Raw genomic sequence first — 16012 nt, 5'->3', positions numbered from 1 at the left:
TGGAACCTAAATATATTAAAATTTGTTGATTTTCAGTTGTTCATTTCTGTGTAAACAGAAATATTTTTATTTGGTGAATTTTCTCTTATTCAAAATAACCTTGACTTCTCATTACTATTAAAGCTGAAAAGAGTAAGATGTTGGTCACTATTTCCTACTGTCGGTTGACACAGAAAACAGAGTGTCTTGGATAAAGGTGTTTTTGGTCACACACTGTTCATGTGGCTTCTGACAATAAGTTATGTCTTAATGATATAGAATCACAGAGTTATTCAAGCTGGAAGGAGCCTCTGTGGGACTTGAGGTCCAACCCCTGTTCAAAGCAAGGTTAAAGTCAAAGTTAAACCAGGCTGCTCTGAGCTTTCTTTGTCCAGTTGGTTTTTATATATCTTATTAACCTCCACGGTTGGTGACTCCAGAGCCTCCCTGAGCACTTGTACCAGTGTCTGATCCTGTCATTGTGAATGTTTTTTTCATTATACCTAACCTCGTTTTCCCATGTTCCAGCTCATATGTGCTGCCCTTTCTCTGGGCACCTATGAGAAGACTTTAGTCCAATCTTAACCCATTAGGTATCTACAAAGAGGAATTAGATCTCCTGCTTGGCCGTCTCTGACTTGAACAAATCCAATTGTCTCAGGCTTCCCTCATACTTCTTGTGCAACTAAATATTGTTATGGAAATAGAGGAAGCAAATGGTGGCAATTTGAAAAGCACAGGAGAAGGAAAGACACAGGGAGCAGAAGAAAGATTTAGAGGAAAAAAGGTGACAGGAAGACTGACTTGATGTTGGCAGAAGACGGAAAAAGGTGCTGAGGGAATCCTGAAGCAACAAAAAAAAAAAAAAAAAAAAGAAAAAAGAGGACATGAAGTTAAAAATGTAATATGTAGAAGAGACCTTAGAAGTTGAAGAATTGTAAGGTGAGATGTTGGTAGGAAATGGAGTGGCCACTTCTCTACCATTGTAGAAGAGGGCAAGGGATGTGTCTTCCAGAAAAGATGCTTCTATAGGTGGACTTAGAGCTGCATTTAGACCAAGAAGGTCACTCCTGCCTTAGGAAGAGGGGGATGAAGAAAGGCTTTCTGGGAAGAGATATTTTATGACATGAGTGGTGCAAAAAATGAATGAGCATCAGAACCTGCAAACTAGAAAGCTCCTTCACAGTTCTTGTTTCACTTGCAAATTCTACAGAAGGCTTTCTCTCTTCCTACACCTTTGCCTCTCTCATGTCTTTGTCATAGTTTAGAAATAATCATGACCACAGGACAGCCAACATCAGATTTGGTACCTTTGCTCCAGGGTAATCCCAAGAAGGTCCTAAAAACCATCATCTTCCCGTCATCCTAGGCTGGGGGTTATTAAATTTGTAGGTAATACCAAATCAGGAGAGGCTGCAAATATACTAGAACAAGGTTAGAATTCAAAGTGCTCTTGACATAATGGATAGGGTCAGAAAACATCAGGCTCCTAACGTTTCTCACCTTAAGACTATTCTTCAATTCTCCACACCTTCACAAATTTTATGATAGTTTAACTCCATTAATGTAATTGCTCTGGATATATATATAAAAGCGGAAGTACAATCAACCCTACAGTTCCTGAATTTTACAGTCTCTGTTTTTCATTCTTTATGTAGCATAAAATTCACGTTTCTTACAAAAAATAATAGAATGTAAAGCTGAAGAATACAGAAGATGAGCTACAAAAGGTATTCTTGCAATCAGGTAACATAATATAGATTCTTTTGTATCTTTTTTAGAGGTACCATTCTTCATATACCTTTGAGAGGAAAGGAAATATAGCTATTCTCAGTATTTCACCTTGAACAGTAGATTCAAGCCCATTAATAGTTCTTAAATTACATTGCTCCATGCTGCTACTTCTATTCCTCAACAATACATGTAGGAATATCAAATACACTCTGCCACAAGATAAATGCCATTGAAAAAGTTGGGCTATTTTTTCAGCAGCAAACCTGACTCACTACTGAAAGAACTCCCAACCTTTTCCTTTGGTTGCTCTAGACCTACTATTTGGAACAATCTACTAACTATATTATCCTGTTTTTTATTTTTAATTTTCACTATTAACTATGAATGTTTTAATGAGACAAAAGTGCTTATGGTCATTTGAAGAAATCAGTGTGGTTTTTCCAAAGAGTACCGTGATGTGTAAATGTTTGTCCCCACTGGTGTGGATGAACAACAGTACCAACCACGAATATATTCATAAAGTGGCCAAAATAATTCTTAGCTAAGTTCTTGACTATTTCCATTAGTTTAGTATGTTCAGCACTGTCTTAACCAGAGGAGCAAAGAAAATTGTGTTACTCCCTGCATAACTATTTGATCAGAATATTGTTATGGCCATCTCTGAAATCACTGCTGGATGACTATTGGAATTGCGTTTGCACATTGGACACTGTCCAAACCTTTACCAGTGTTGACATAGCTTGTTAATTCTTGCTAATGCTACAGTTACTTTGATAGTGTGAACCAAAGCATAATGCAACCCTTTAGGCTAAACCAAGTGTACAAAAATCATTAGCAAATAATATACTGTGCTGTGCCAAACCACCGATCACATGTTTGGTGATGCAAATATATTTCCTTTGCTCATTCCTGTTCTTCCTTCAGTAGAGCCAACATTTGAAGCAGACTTCCTTTGTGCAGATGGCTGGGATAAACAAAGCCAGTCCATGGATGTGCAGCGCTCAGTCGGCTGGATGGATGAGGAGTGCGTGGCTCCTCTCTGTGATGGGCTTGTTTAGGTTTTTTCCCATTTGGATTTCTTTGGATTCCAGGGTTTACACAGTTATATGTTATTTAATACAGTGTGGCGGGCTGGTCCCAGCCAGCAGCCAAACTCCCTCCCCTGAATGGGACAGGGGAGAAGACAGCAAGAACAAGAGCAAGAAAGCTGGTGAGTCAAGAAGACAGGAAGATCATTCACTAATTTTGGCTGTGGGACAGACTGACTGCCATTTTGGGGAAATTCCCAGATAAATGCCAATTAATTGACAATTAAAATCATCATATAACGTGTTGCCCAGAGAAGTTGTGGATGCCCCTGTGGGATGGCTGCCTGGGGCCTTTGGCATGAGGAAGAGCAGTGCTAAAAGTCACAGTGCACATCCTCCATGGGCTTTGGAATCAAGGAACCCTCTTACTCCAGCTCTGGGGGTTGGAGACCAGTTTTCCGAGCAACTGCAAGAGACAAAGGAGAAGCACAGGCCAGGAGGTCTAACAGTCCTTAATATAGAAGTTCAGGTACAGGGTACAGGCAGCCACCTAAGGCATCTCCCAGAGGCACTGGTTGCCAGGGAACAATGGGAAGGAAAGGGGACCCAGGGGCTGAGGCACATAGCAGTGCTTTGCTGCCTTTTCTCTATCTGTTTTCAGGCAGTTAATTTAGGATTAATTTTAACAAAATGTAGGTGAAAAAAAAATTAACATGTTCAAAGAAAGGGAGAGCAGGTTGAAGAAAATTTTGATTAATTAAACATATTAAAGCTAGCAGGTTCTAATGAAATTTACTCAAGTACTTTGGAAACTAGCCCAAACCATTTCTGAATCACCTTTAGAGATTTCCTAGAGGACTGGGGAAGCATAACAATGGCACATGACTTGAAATATGGGAAATGGAGGAACCGGGGGAACCACTGAGCATGTATCCTTGTTAGTACAGTTGGGGAAAAAAAATGTTATTAGCTCTTAGATTGAGAGAATCTGTCAGGGGATGGTCTTTATTCAATCTTACAATAAATTCTGGATGATAAAAGGTAAAATTGCACGAAATCAGCAAGGGAGGAACTGAGATTTTAGTGAAAGGGTTCAGAATTCAAAAGTTATTAAAATCAAGGTGATATTTGCTCAGGAGAACTAGGATGGAGACACCAAACACATATGTAGAAACAGAAAGTAAACAAGTAGCAGAAGAACATGAAAATTTGGAGATGACAGCTTCAACACAAGCTGGCCACACAATTCATTCTCCAAACACCTCATCCTACGATGACCCTATCAGTAGACCCTACATCAAGTAAGAAGGTAGTGACGATGATCAGCATCTGTTTGTTATGACTATGTACAGAGCACTGCACTCAGTGTGGCACATTAGATCTGATGTGGGCAAACCAGGGCAGACACCACAAGAATGATGAACTATTTTGTTGCCATGACCATGGGGAAGGGGTACAAAACTGAACTATGTATTCCCAGAAAAGAGTATGGACAAAGGCTGGGCAGGTGTCACCATAGCGTGTGACTATAATTTTCCTTTACACAAAATTTTGGTGGAAATAGCGATGCTTCTTTCTGTAGGGGAAGAAAAAGCAGTCTTGCCTCCAATTAGTAAGACACAGTTTGAAAAAAAAAAAAACAAAACCAAATTATCAAAACAGTTAACGAAATAAAAGTTCTAGAAACTTCCCTGGCACAAATTTATTTTTCTTTAAATAAAAACAAAACAAAACAAGAAAGGACAAAAATCAGACTGTGAGAGATACTCAGTGGTAACTCAAAGTAGGAGGACTCAGTTGGCCACCAGGCAGAAAAATCCTCGTAAACCATAAGCCACTACAGAGAACTCAAGAGCTCAAGCAAGGGATTCACTCCAGCTGATGAAGCACATTTAGAGTAGCTGTCTGTGTGTCAGATGAGATGCAGGACTCCTGCCACCTCAGCTTGCAATTATTGTGTCCAGAATTGCACAACCTAGAACTGAGAACACAGTTTCTCCTTCAACTGGTTTATTCAACTGCATATATTTAAAACGTTGCTGATTAGACAGTACAATAGCATGTGGGAGTAATTCCAGAGAGGAAAAACATTGATATTGTCTTCCTGGACAAAAAGGGCTGTTAATTTAATGACAATTAATACACAATTAAACTATGGGACATTATCTACAAGCATTGCATGAAAATGACCAAGAAATCCAGCACAGGAAAAAAAAAAAGGTCACCAGAGGCGATTTTCACTTTTATACTTTTATTTTCTTTAATTATAAAATTAGTATTTTATTTTTATTTAACACAGCATTTTTATTGTCATTTTATTTGGATAAATTATCAAATCTTGCTAGATCACCAAAAAATAATTCTGTTCAAACAACTCAGCATTTGTCAGCTCCAGAATCAAGTTCTGACCCACAAGCAGCCTCACTTCCCAACTAACCAACTGGACCACCTTGCCCAGCTGGCCAGCCACAGCAGCTTACCCCGGGGCCAGGCAGCCAAAGCCTGTTCTCCAGCCACTCAGCCCCAGCCAGGCAGAGACTCAAGCCCAACCAGCCAGAGCTACTTTCCCTGGCCAGTCAGTGAGGTCCTCGTGCCATCCAGAGTCACTCAGCCCTGGCTGGCTCACCAGAGCCACTCTTCCTCGAATGGACAGCTAGAGCCCTTTTTCCACGGCCATCCAGCCAGAACCTGCTTGTTTAGCCAACCAGCCACAGCCACTCAGCCCCAGCTGACCTGTCAGAGACTCTCTAGTCAGCCAGCTGGAGACTCTTTAGGCAGCCAGAGCCACTCAGCTTCAGTCATCCAGCCGGAGTATCCACCCCAGCTGTCCAGTTGGCCACCCTTGCCCCAGCCAGCAGCCAGAGCAGCTTGTCCTGGCCAGCCAGTTGGAACATCTATCCTGTCCTGCCAGACAGAGCTTCTTTCTCCAGCCAGGCAACCAGATAGAGTAGTGCTTTTCACCATACAGGATTAGTGTGGGAAACCATGCCACAAAGCCCTTCTAAAGTTTGTACAGACAACGTTGTTCTTACCTTCTCCCACAATTCATCTTATTTAGCATTGAAGTCAATCAGATTCATCAAGCATCATTTAACCTTAATGAATTCATATTGACTACTCTTGCTCATCTTGTTTTCACTCATTTTGCCCATGTCTGTAAGTCCCCAAATTGTCCTTCTTCCATTTCTATCTGTAGGTGTAACATGTATCATTCCCCTGCAGTGTGGGCTTTCTCCATCTCCAGCATGAGGAATTCTGCTCACCTGAGCTGCAGGGTCTGTATTTCGCTGTTGCTTCCTCCATTCCCCTCAGGATCTCGACCTCCCATGATGTCATGGCCCAGACATCCATAGTTTCCATTAAACTCAGCATAAACCCTCAGCAGTTCTTTGTGAAATTTTATCACCCCATATCACCCCATCACAAACCTCTGGTACTTGTGCTGCACAGGTACTGGGTACCTCAAAGCTGCAAATAGCTGCTTTTTTAATGCACTTAGCACTGTTATAACTTTTTAATAGCATTTAGCATTGTTATAACTTTCTCTGAAGCTGCTGGGGCAGTATTTTCCAAAGCCTCTGTAATATTTCCCCTTCAGTTTTCTTATACCATTATTTTCATACTGTTTTTCTCAGGGCTTTGTGCCTGTAAACCCCAACAGTGCTGTTATGGGAAGTTTCCACGTGAAGGAACAATTGGGTTTTGGGGTGGGGGGACAGGACATGACAACAAGGATGAGACCTTCCCTTCATTACCTTGTTTTGTACATCTCAGTTTATGCTGGAAAAATCCAACCACATTGTACAACAGAGTAGCTATTTAATTATTATTTAACTTTTTTTTTACATATTTTAGCATTATTAATTTCTTATTTTATCACTATTTAATTCCTAGTTTAAGCCATTGTGAAAAATAGTTTTTAAAATCTAATCTTTATTATAATTATTAGAATTTTATTATTTGATTATTCTTTTCCAATAACATTCACAGTTGGAGCTTAAGCCATGTGCTGTATTTGCACCTGATCACCATACTCTGGTCAGCAGTAGAAGCATCATGAACAGCCAAAAAGGAGATTAAATGAATACTTCTAAAAAGGGTACAGTGCTCAAAGCATACAGTACAGCTGTGTCATCCCACCAGACCCCCTCTGGAAGGAGTCTGCAAATCCTTGAGCCCTGCATCCTGCTGTCTCACAGAGAGAGTCATAGAATCATAAAATCATTAAGATTAGAAAAGACCTCCAAGATCACCTAGTCCAATCTTTGAACATCACCATACCAACTAAACCACAGCATTAAGTGCCACATTGAGTAATTTCTTGAATAATTCCAGGGAGTGACTTCACCACCTCCCTGGGCACCTCAATTCCCACTGGCTGACAAAAACAGAGCAAAGCTTTGAGGCTCTTTCACATCCCCTACTTCCCCAGCAGCCTTCCCAGGCACCCTATGGGGTCTTTACCCTCATTTTCAGTAACTAAAAACTGCATGCCAGGGTGTTGCTGCCAGCAAATGAAGAGACTACTAAATTCCTGATTAAGGGACAACACTGTACCTTGTGAAGATAGTCCTGTTCTAAAAGAGACCAAGTTCAGCTCACAGAGGTACAGCCACTGCTTGGTGGTGCTTTTAAATGGGCCAACCACACCCACCTCCCAGCAGGGCTGGCCCACAAGGGTGGAATGCCAAACACACAGCCACATTCTTTCTGGAGATGATTTCACTCAGTGCTGGTTCAGGGGTCTCAATTTCTGCTGTGCAGTGTGGGTGCCTTTATCCAGCCATGCCTTCTGAATGATGCATCCACCTCCAAAACCACCCACCTCACGGGCTTTTCTTGCGTTATGCCTGAGTGGACCTTTCCTCACTCCCTGTTTGGTTTCCTCTTGTGACTGTTGACTGAGGACTTCACCCTCTTACAAAAATGGAGATATGCTTAAAACAGGTACACTTGTGGCCTTCTTGACCTCTGCTTAGATAAACTAGTGCCACACAGTGCTTTATCTTCTTTTATATTCTTAGGGGTAAGTCTCTTGGATGGTATAAACTGATGCTACTAAAAGGAAACAGCTCAAGTGGTGACAGCTTACACCAGCTGGTGACTCAAACCAGTTTCTTTACTGCTGTTCAGTATCAAGATCCTGTTAACTGCAACAACCTATAAGCCCTTGTTCACTGCTAAATTCATTCTTTGATCTTCAGTATTTCACATCTTTCTTGGACAATCACTTCTTCAGTTTATTTACTCATTTTTAATTCCCGTGCAGATGAAACTCTGTATTAGTTTGTGTTCTCCCTGATTTCTGTATTACTCCTTTGCTCTTTGAACTACTGTGTCATATGCACTAATGTGTATAGACTGATAAACAGAATCCTCGTTGTCAAATAGAGATAAATCATTCTAGTAGCTACTGCCTTTTTTTAAAAGGTGAATAACTGTTTAAGGCATCTCAGTTTTTCCAGATTGCCTTTAGGCAATCATATTTGTACCTCCTCTTGGCAAATCTGGCTACTTAGTTTATCCTACTGTCCACAAGAAATGGAAATGCCATTTTTGCAGCATCCTCACCCTGCAGTAAGTTTGCAGATGGCCAGCTGAAGCAGTCTAGTGAGCTACCTTGCCCTGCTCAGTGTGGCCTCTCCTATCTTATAGACTTGTGCTTCTCAGTTGCCAGCCTTCAGGCTCCAGCCTTAACGCTGACTCTGCCTCCTCCTTGCTCAGCCCAGCCACCTGTTCCTGCCATCCTCGGACTCGTCATCCCTGGCTCCTGCCTCCTGCAGTCCTAGGCACAGCTCCTGCTCCCAGCCAGCTGAACTCAGAGGGGTAGAAACAATGTCTTGCCCTTCAGTTGCTTTGTTTCCTCTGGATCCTTTTATCCCAGATCTCTAGATCTGTACAGCTGCCCTTTTCTGATGTATGATCTTGGCTTGCCATCTCAGCATCTGACTCCTCCCTCCCCACTCAGTTCTAACTGTTGGACTTGGCAGTTAGTGGGTGTCCCAGCCACAACCCACCTCGTAAGTCTGGTCCCAAATCCCTTCTCAATTTTTAACATATAAGTCTGTAGCTCTTCCTTATGTAGAATTGCTGTGCACTAACTTAGTCATTCAGATATGTCATTATTTTATCAACCCTATCTATGACCTGACTCACAAAGGCAAGCTCTGGTATGTTGGGTTATTATATTTTTCTGAATCAATGTATTGATTTTTTTTAACAGAGGGCTGTGGCAAGATCAAACAGGAAAACAACACAACCTTTCCATTTAGGATTTATGCTTAAAAGACAAGACACGTATATCTTATCATCCAAGAGCTTTCTTCCTTAGCAAACATTCTAAATAACATTCTTTCTTTCACAAAGGGCATTTGAGATGCTTAACACATCTGTACCTACAGAAGTAGAACTGCAAGACCTTAACAAAGGATAAAGGTGTGATAGATAACCAGGAGAAAACAATCTAGGGTGCAGTCCCTTTATCAGATGATAGAATGGAGCTGCAGCCTCTATGTTAAATCACAGACAGGACATGCCACAACTGTTAAGGTATATTGGTAGAGATATGGCCACAGAATATAGTTGTAGTCATGCAAAAATACATAGTCTACAGTTACAGCATGCTGTCACAGCTTTTGTCTGATTTTGGGACCCACGGATCAGACTGTAAGAAGAAAACCTTCCTGCTGTGCTGAGAATGTGCCAGTTGTTCCATACTCAACAGTACTGATGTACTGTAGTGTTGCAGGGAGAAGTGGGAGGGGACCTGATGTCCCCGGAAATTTTGTAAATCTGCATCCAGTGGGATTGACCTTCAGTGTGGAGTGTAAGGGAGACAATGTCATGAGGCTTCTTGTTAGACTTGTTTCAAACAGGGAAGTGTCTGTGTCCTCTAGGGGGAAAAAATCCACCGGGAAATAACGTATTTCTTAGGGCCTCTGAGGTGCTGTGCACCAGACCTCTGTCATCACGCTGTGAAGCCATGGGTAACCTTTAATGTGTGTGGTCGGAAGATGTTTTGACACTGGTTTTGGGAGGTAACTGACTTGACTCTTCAGTGCATCCTTTTCTTTGTGCAAAATGTGTGCAAAACGCTACTGGATGGGAGAGGGAGACAGTGAATAGCTACTTGAGCACACTTACATGTCCTGTGCCTGAGAGTGTCTTATGAGCCAGGTGTTGTCTGCATGCAACACTCTCAGCACTCCTACAGGGGCTCAACAACTCAGCCATTATTAAAATAGAATGAGTTGGTGATACAGGAAAAATACCCTAGATGAGAGTCTTGCAGAATTCAGAGTAATTGGTGGTTTAAGGGAAATTGTTACCACTTTTACCAGGAAAAATGTTATTTGATCAATGCTACCATCTTGGAATGAGAGTTGTGATCAGGGGATCAGCAAATATCTTGGGAAATATGCCTGCTTTCCTCCTGTTTCAAATATGCATTCCTTGTTCTGTTGTTGGGTTTGGTTGTTTGGTTTTTTCTAATATTAATTTAACACTTGCTATACTGAAGTGTCAAAAAATTTCTTTGCATACATTGCTGCAGTATTGAAATATATCTACCTTCAAAACACTTTGTCCGGGCTTCAGAAGGTGATCAGGAAAAGCATTTGTAGATAGAACCTAACATGCAGATCACAGATCAGAGCTAGTTTATTCAAAGACAGATGGAAGTAATTCCTAAAAAAACAACAGAGTTCAGGAAGTGTTCAGCTTGAAGACTGTAGTTGCCCTGTAAAAGCAGAGAGCATACTGGATTAGACAGCAATAAAATGATTATTCTTTGACATTCTTTTAGCAGACAGAAGGTGACAATTTTTTAGATATTTTTTGTGCTAATTTTCTGAGATTTTCCAAAAGCTTTCCTGATATGCTTTTGGTAAAATTTTCACTGAAGAACATAAGGAGTTACCATATTGGATCAGATTTGTGATCCATCTGGTCTGGTAGTCTGTCTACAATAGCAGATAGTACCAGACATGTCAGAAGAAGGTGCAAAAACCACACAGTTGACAGAGGTCGTTTCATGTCTCCATCAGGGTACAGTAAAAGGATTTTTAAAGCTTTAAAATACTTTGCCTGCATTAACTGTTATAATTCTGGATACCTTTATTATTGCTGCAAATGGTCAGTCCTTTCACTTCCTTCTAAATCCTTGGTCAGAGTGGCTTCCAGTGTCAGTATGTTTCACCGCCCAACAATATTGGAAACATTATTTTCTTTCTTAATTTTATGTTTGTGACTTTCTATTTTCATTAACTGGTGGTTATATCAGTCAGGTCTCACTGCACCATGGAATATCTTAGAACACGTGGACTCTCTGCCTTCCTTTTCTACTCCAGACATTGCTTTGTGTTCAGTGCTCTCTCTCATCCTCTTTTTACCTTTCTAGAGCAGAAGAGCCAAATCCTTTCCACTCCTTTTGGTGCGAGACTTTTCCCTGTGTTTGATAATTGTCTCCCTCCTTTGTGGGAACAGATTGCAGCAGGAGGTCCAATTGACACCAAAATGCAGCATGAGGGAAAGCCAGAAAGGACAGGAAGAGAGGGGCCACCTCAGGGCACAAGGCTTTGGATTGCAGAAGGAGGCTGGATAAGAGGAATAGGACATGAACTCAATTCTGTCCTGCAGAAAGCGGAAGATGGAAGTCAAGGTGAGATGTTGAACAGTCTCCAAGAAGAGTTACACAAGTTACTCTAACGTCTATTTCCTTGTCATCTGCTTTGGCTGGAAACACTGTGAAACCAACCCAAATGATTTCAGGTATGCAGAACTTTTCCAGCAGTACTGACCAATGATGAAAGGAAAACATGAATATTGTCTCAGTAATGACAGAGCCTGAAAACCAAGAGCTTGTGTTTGAGGCTGTTTCAGAATGAGCAAGTTCTGAATCTTATTCTTGACTGTGATTGCTGCCGTGTGTTTCTTGAGCTAGTTTCTGACCAGAGGGATGCATTCTTGGATTCAGAACTCTTCAATAAATCCCATCATTGAGAGCAAAACATAAAATCTCCAGATTTTACCAACTTCTTTGTATTTCTGCCAGCTCAGACAAGCCCTTCCAAGCTGCTGTCACTACCACTGCTCACCACTCAAGTATTGAAAGTTACTTTAAACAATGTCACAAAGTTGTGCATAGAAGAGATGCCATTGAGAAATCTTTTCTGGAGGCAAATTTGCACGTCTCTCCATTTCTTCTTAAACAAGACTCAAGTGCTCCCTATGGGACTGATTGTTTTCTAGCGGGGAGATGTAGGAAATGTTGCCACTTTTGTTTTCATAAAGAGCTTTTGCAAGTGTAACCAAAGCACTTTGGTAACTTGGATTGAGCAAATAAATTACAAAGTACAGAAGAGAAAGAATTCCATTTTTATGCGGATTTACTCGTTCACAACTAAAATGACACAAGTAAATGATCCACAAAACATTCATTCAGAGGAAGGACTGTACAATGGATAATGTATACTGGATAGCAGAAACATGGAGGAGAGTTATCTGTAGAATATCTTCTTTTGAGAGTACAATTCTGATTTGTCATTATTTTTAATTATTGGATTTAATGCATACTAGTTAATTAAGATACAAAAGTCCTACTTCAATTTTTGCATACTAACAGTGAGGCTGGTACATCAACATTCTGCTTTTTTTGCATTAAATTATGTTAAAAAATCCAGCTTTAAACACCTTTGCTGTTGGGAGGCTACTGAGATGTAGCATTCAGCAGGATCCTGAAGGTTATTAACACTGATATAGATAAAATCCATCACAAGGGCTTATAATATGGCTAGACAGTTGGTTATAAAAGGTGTCAAACCTAAGGATTTCAAAACTTTTTGAAAAAGAGACATCTGCTTCTTAAATAAAATTACAAGTTGAATAAAAATTTAGTTTGCTTTTATTCTGTTGCACAAATATTTCAATTTAATAACACCAAAAATCATCTTTATTGATCCCTTGTTTTTCTTCTATTTACTTCTATACTGTTGATTTCAGATGTGAGTTGAAATATTTTTTTAAATGTAATAAATAGGGCATTTGTAGTTGAACTTTACTGATGTAAAATTATAAATGAAGCTCAGTTTTATTATTGTTTTAATAATGGACAAGACTTGTTTTGTCATTGCTAACTGATAGGTTTAATCAGTTATCTGCAATTTAATCAGCAGTTAAATGCAAAGTTCCTTAAAAACAAAGGTGTGGAGAAACAACATTGAAATAATGTAAAATGTAATGTGCTGGAGGGCTATCACCAACACTACATGTTTATGTCTGTAGGTATTAGAGAGGATCAAATGAAAAGCTTCTCAGTGTGTGAAATGATGCCTAAACACTGCTCACACACAACACATATTTACATGTGACATAGGAGACCTCATTTGGAAAATCATCTACAAGATTTCAGTACTAGGAAAGCTGCATGATATTTACTTGTGCAATCACAGGGGGTTTGCTTGCTTGTTTTAGTACTTGGCCTTCCTTGTTTAGTTCACAGGCTACCTGTGACTGGCCAAATTCACTACTGTTTGAGACTCTGTGTCTTCTTATTACGTATACAAGATGAGATCTTCATTATGGACTCTTTTTAAACTCTCTCCCAAAACACAAAGCAATATTAATTTTTATTAATTTAACCATTCATAAATTAATCCGGGGTTTTTTCCAATGCACTAGTTCTTCCATTAGTGTTCACAATAATTTTAAATCTGTTTTTACGATACCTCTCCAAGCTGACAAAGGGGGATATGTCCATTTTGTAGATGGTCAACTGAATCACTGAAAGTTTCCTCTAATTTTGGATCCCCTAAGACTTTATTTTGTGGAGTATTAAGCGTTATGTTAAACATTATACCTAGAGATATAATTAACATTATACCCAGAGTTCAGCTTTCACCAGCTTCATTTCACTGCTCTATGTTCTTTGTTTCTGAGGGTTAGATTTCAAGGCGTCAAACAGACAGATAAGAAACAGGAAAAACATAACCAGTGTGAAAAATTGAAAATACTAGGCAGAAAATGAATTTTCTTGTTTAAAATAGTTTACCACTCTCACTATGAACTTCCTCAAACGAAAGCATTTCCACTCAAATGCCTGGGAACAAACTCATGTTGCAGGACATGCTGGACCACTGAAATAATACGAAGAGCTTCCTGCCCTTGCCATAACATACATTCCTTAATATCAGCATTCATGACAGGTTTCTGCAGTCAGGGGATGTTGCTGCAGTGTCAGGGATTTTGTTAGGTGGAAGGTACTGAATACAAAAGGTTAATTTTACTAATTAGTAGATGATAGATTAGGACCATGAATAGCTGCAGAGAACATCAATATGAACATTGAAGAATGTCCCTGGGGCCATTTAATCTAATTCAGGAGTCAGAGTAATAGCTGAAGTAAAGGAAAACCTGGTACCAAAATGAAGCAAAAGTCAATGAAGTAGAGACAGTGGAGCCAAGGTCTGATGGGCTGTTTTGGTCCAGAGATTTAGAGTGATTGAACCATAGACAGCAACAGATAATGGACTAGCAAATTGTAAAATATTAAACCAAAATATACTACAGGACAAATCTATGAGGAAATGCCACTAGATTTTGATGAAAAGCTCTTGCATAATTAGGTTATGTAGCATGTTGTATAGATTGCCTCTGGAGCACCATCTTGTCTACCTTCCGTGTTGTCCTATACTGATGGAGTCAAGTTGAATTTTGCTTGTATCAATCTAATCAGTATTGTGCCTTAATTTTGTCTTTCCTGCCATTGATCTTATTGTCTTTGCATCACACAGAACATCTTTTTTCAGGTTGAAGCCCAATGGCATAACAGTGAATGTGCCACTGCTGGGACTTTTATGACTGGTAGAACCTCAAATTTGTCAGATAAAGGATCAAAAATAGCCTCAACTGAGTTACTATTTTGGAAGTGTGTCTCTACTTAAATGAATTCATATTCATTTAAATATTTTAAAAGTACCAATTCAAATAATCTAGTCTAAGGATAGGGAAATGAAACATTTTTGTTTACCAAATTATTTCATTGGTTTTTGTATAAATGACATTTTTATTCAGGAAAATGCTACTTTTCCAACTATTTCAAGAAATCAATATTTTTTAAATATTGACTATGTTTTATAGGTTCCAGATGTGAGGCTATGATCTGTAATAAGTATTTTTCTGTCCCCTTATGCCTCCATTTTACTTTAGTGACTTTTCCTCCCCTTTATTAATTCTCCTCTTTTTCTGTTTTCTCTGTTCTTGGGTTTGGGGGGGGGGCACAAATTATGTATGAATATAAATACATTGGGGGGGGCAATATTTAGTATTCTTTAAGTGTGCTGGATTAGAATTAACTCCCTTAGAAACCCACAAAAAATGTGGGTAACACTTGTGAGAGCAATGTGTGTGAAGGGGTGGGAAGAAATGACAACAACAACAACAAAGAGTTCAAAAGAAATGGTCTATAATTATATGAACCTTATAACTGTAACAGTTTTCCATGTGCTCGTAAAGAGTTATCTATATGACAGTCAGAAATTCCTCATGTTCTTTGGTTGTAGCCAGAGGCGGGTCGGTCTCTTTTCCCAGGGATCTAGAGACAGGACAAGCGGACATAGCCTCATTCTGCACTAGGAAAGGTTCAGGTTGGACATCAGGAGGAATTTTTTCACCGAAAAGGGTTGTTAAACACTGGAATGGGCTGCCCAGGGAGGTAGTGTAGTCACCGTCCCTGGGGGTGCTCAAGAAAGGACTGGACGTGGCACTTGGTGCCACAAGGTGGAGATCGGTCAAGGACTGGACTCGACCATCTCAAAGGTGTTTTCCAAACTTTGTGACTCTGTGAAATGTTCTTTAAGGATATCAAGGAGTGCGATGTCGGGTGTTATGCCCCCCGGTGGATGAGCATCCATACAGCTGAGCACGGTGGCGAAGGGACGCGCCGGCACCACGGCCGCTCCCGCCCGGCCCCGCTGGACCTGACCCGCCCGCCCGGGCTCCTCCGCATTCCCGGGTGGTTCTCCGGGAGCTGCAACAGCGCCGAGCAGCGTACGGAACCTGCGGGCTGACACTCGCTACCGCCTGCATCGCAGGTCATGTCCCGGTACCCATCCTCCGCTCATCCCCTGCTGACACCCGGCGGGAACCCGCGGCGAGCGCCGGCAGGTCCCCGACACCACACTGCGTCCCGGCTGAGCATCCCCCGGCACACCGCCTCCACCCACACCGCCCCCGACACACCATCCCCCTGACACACCATCCCCCTGACACACCAT

This window comes from Corapipo altera, unplaced genomic scaffold, assembly GCF_003945725.1.
Source record: "Corapipo altera isolate COAL_440 unplaced genomic scaffold, ASM394572v1 58, whole genome shotgun sequence".
Classification (NCBI taxonomy): domain Eukaryota; kingdom Metazoa; phylum Chordata; class Aves; order Passeriformes; family Pipridae; genus Corapipo; species Corapipo altera.
Note: the sequence above shows the minus strand (reverse complement) of the source record.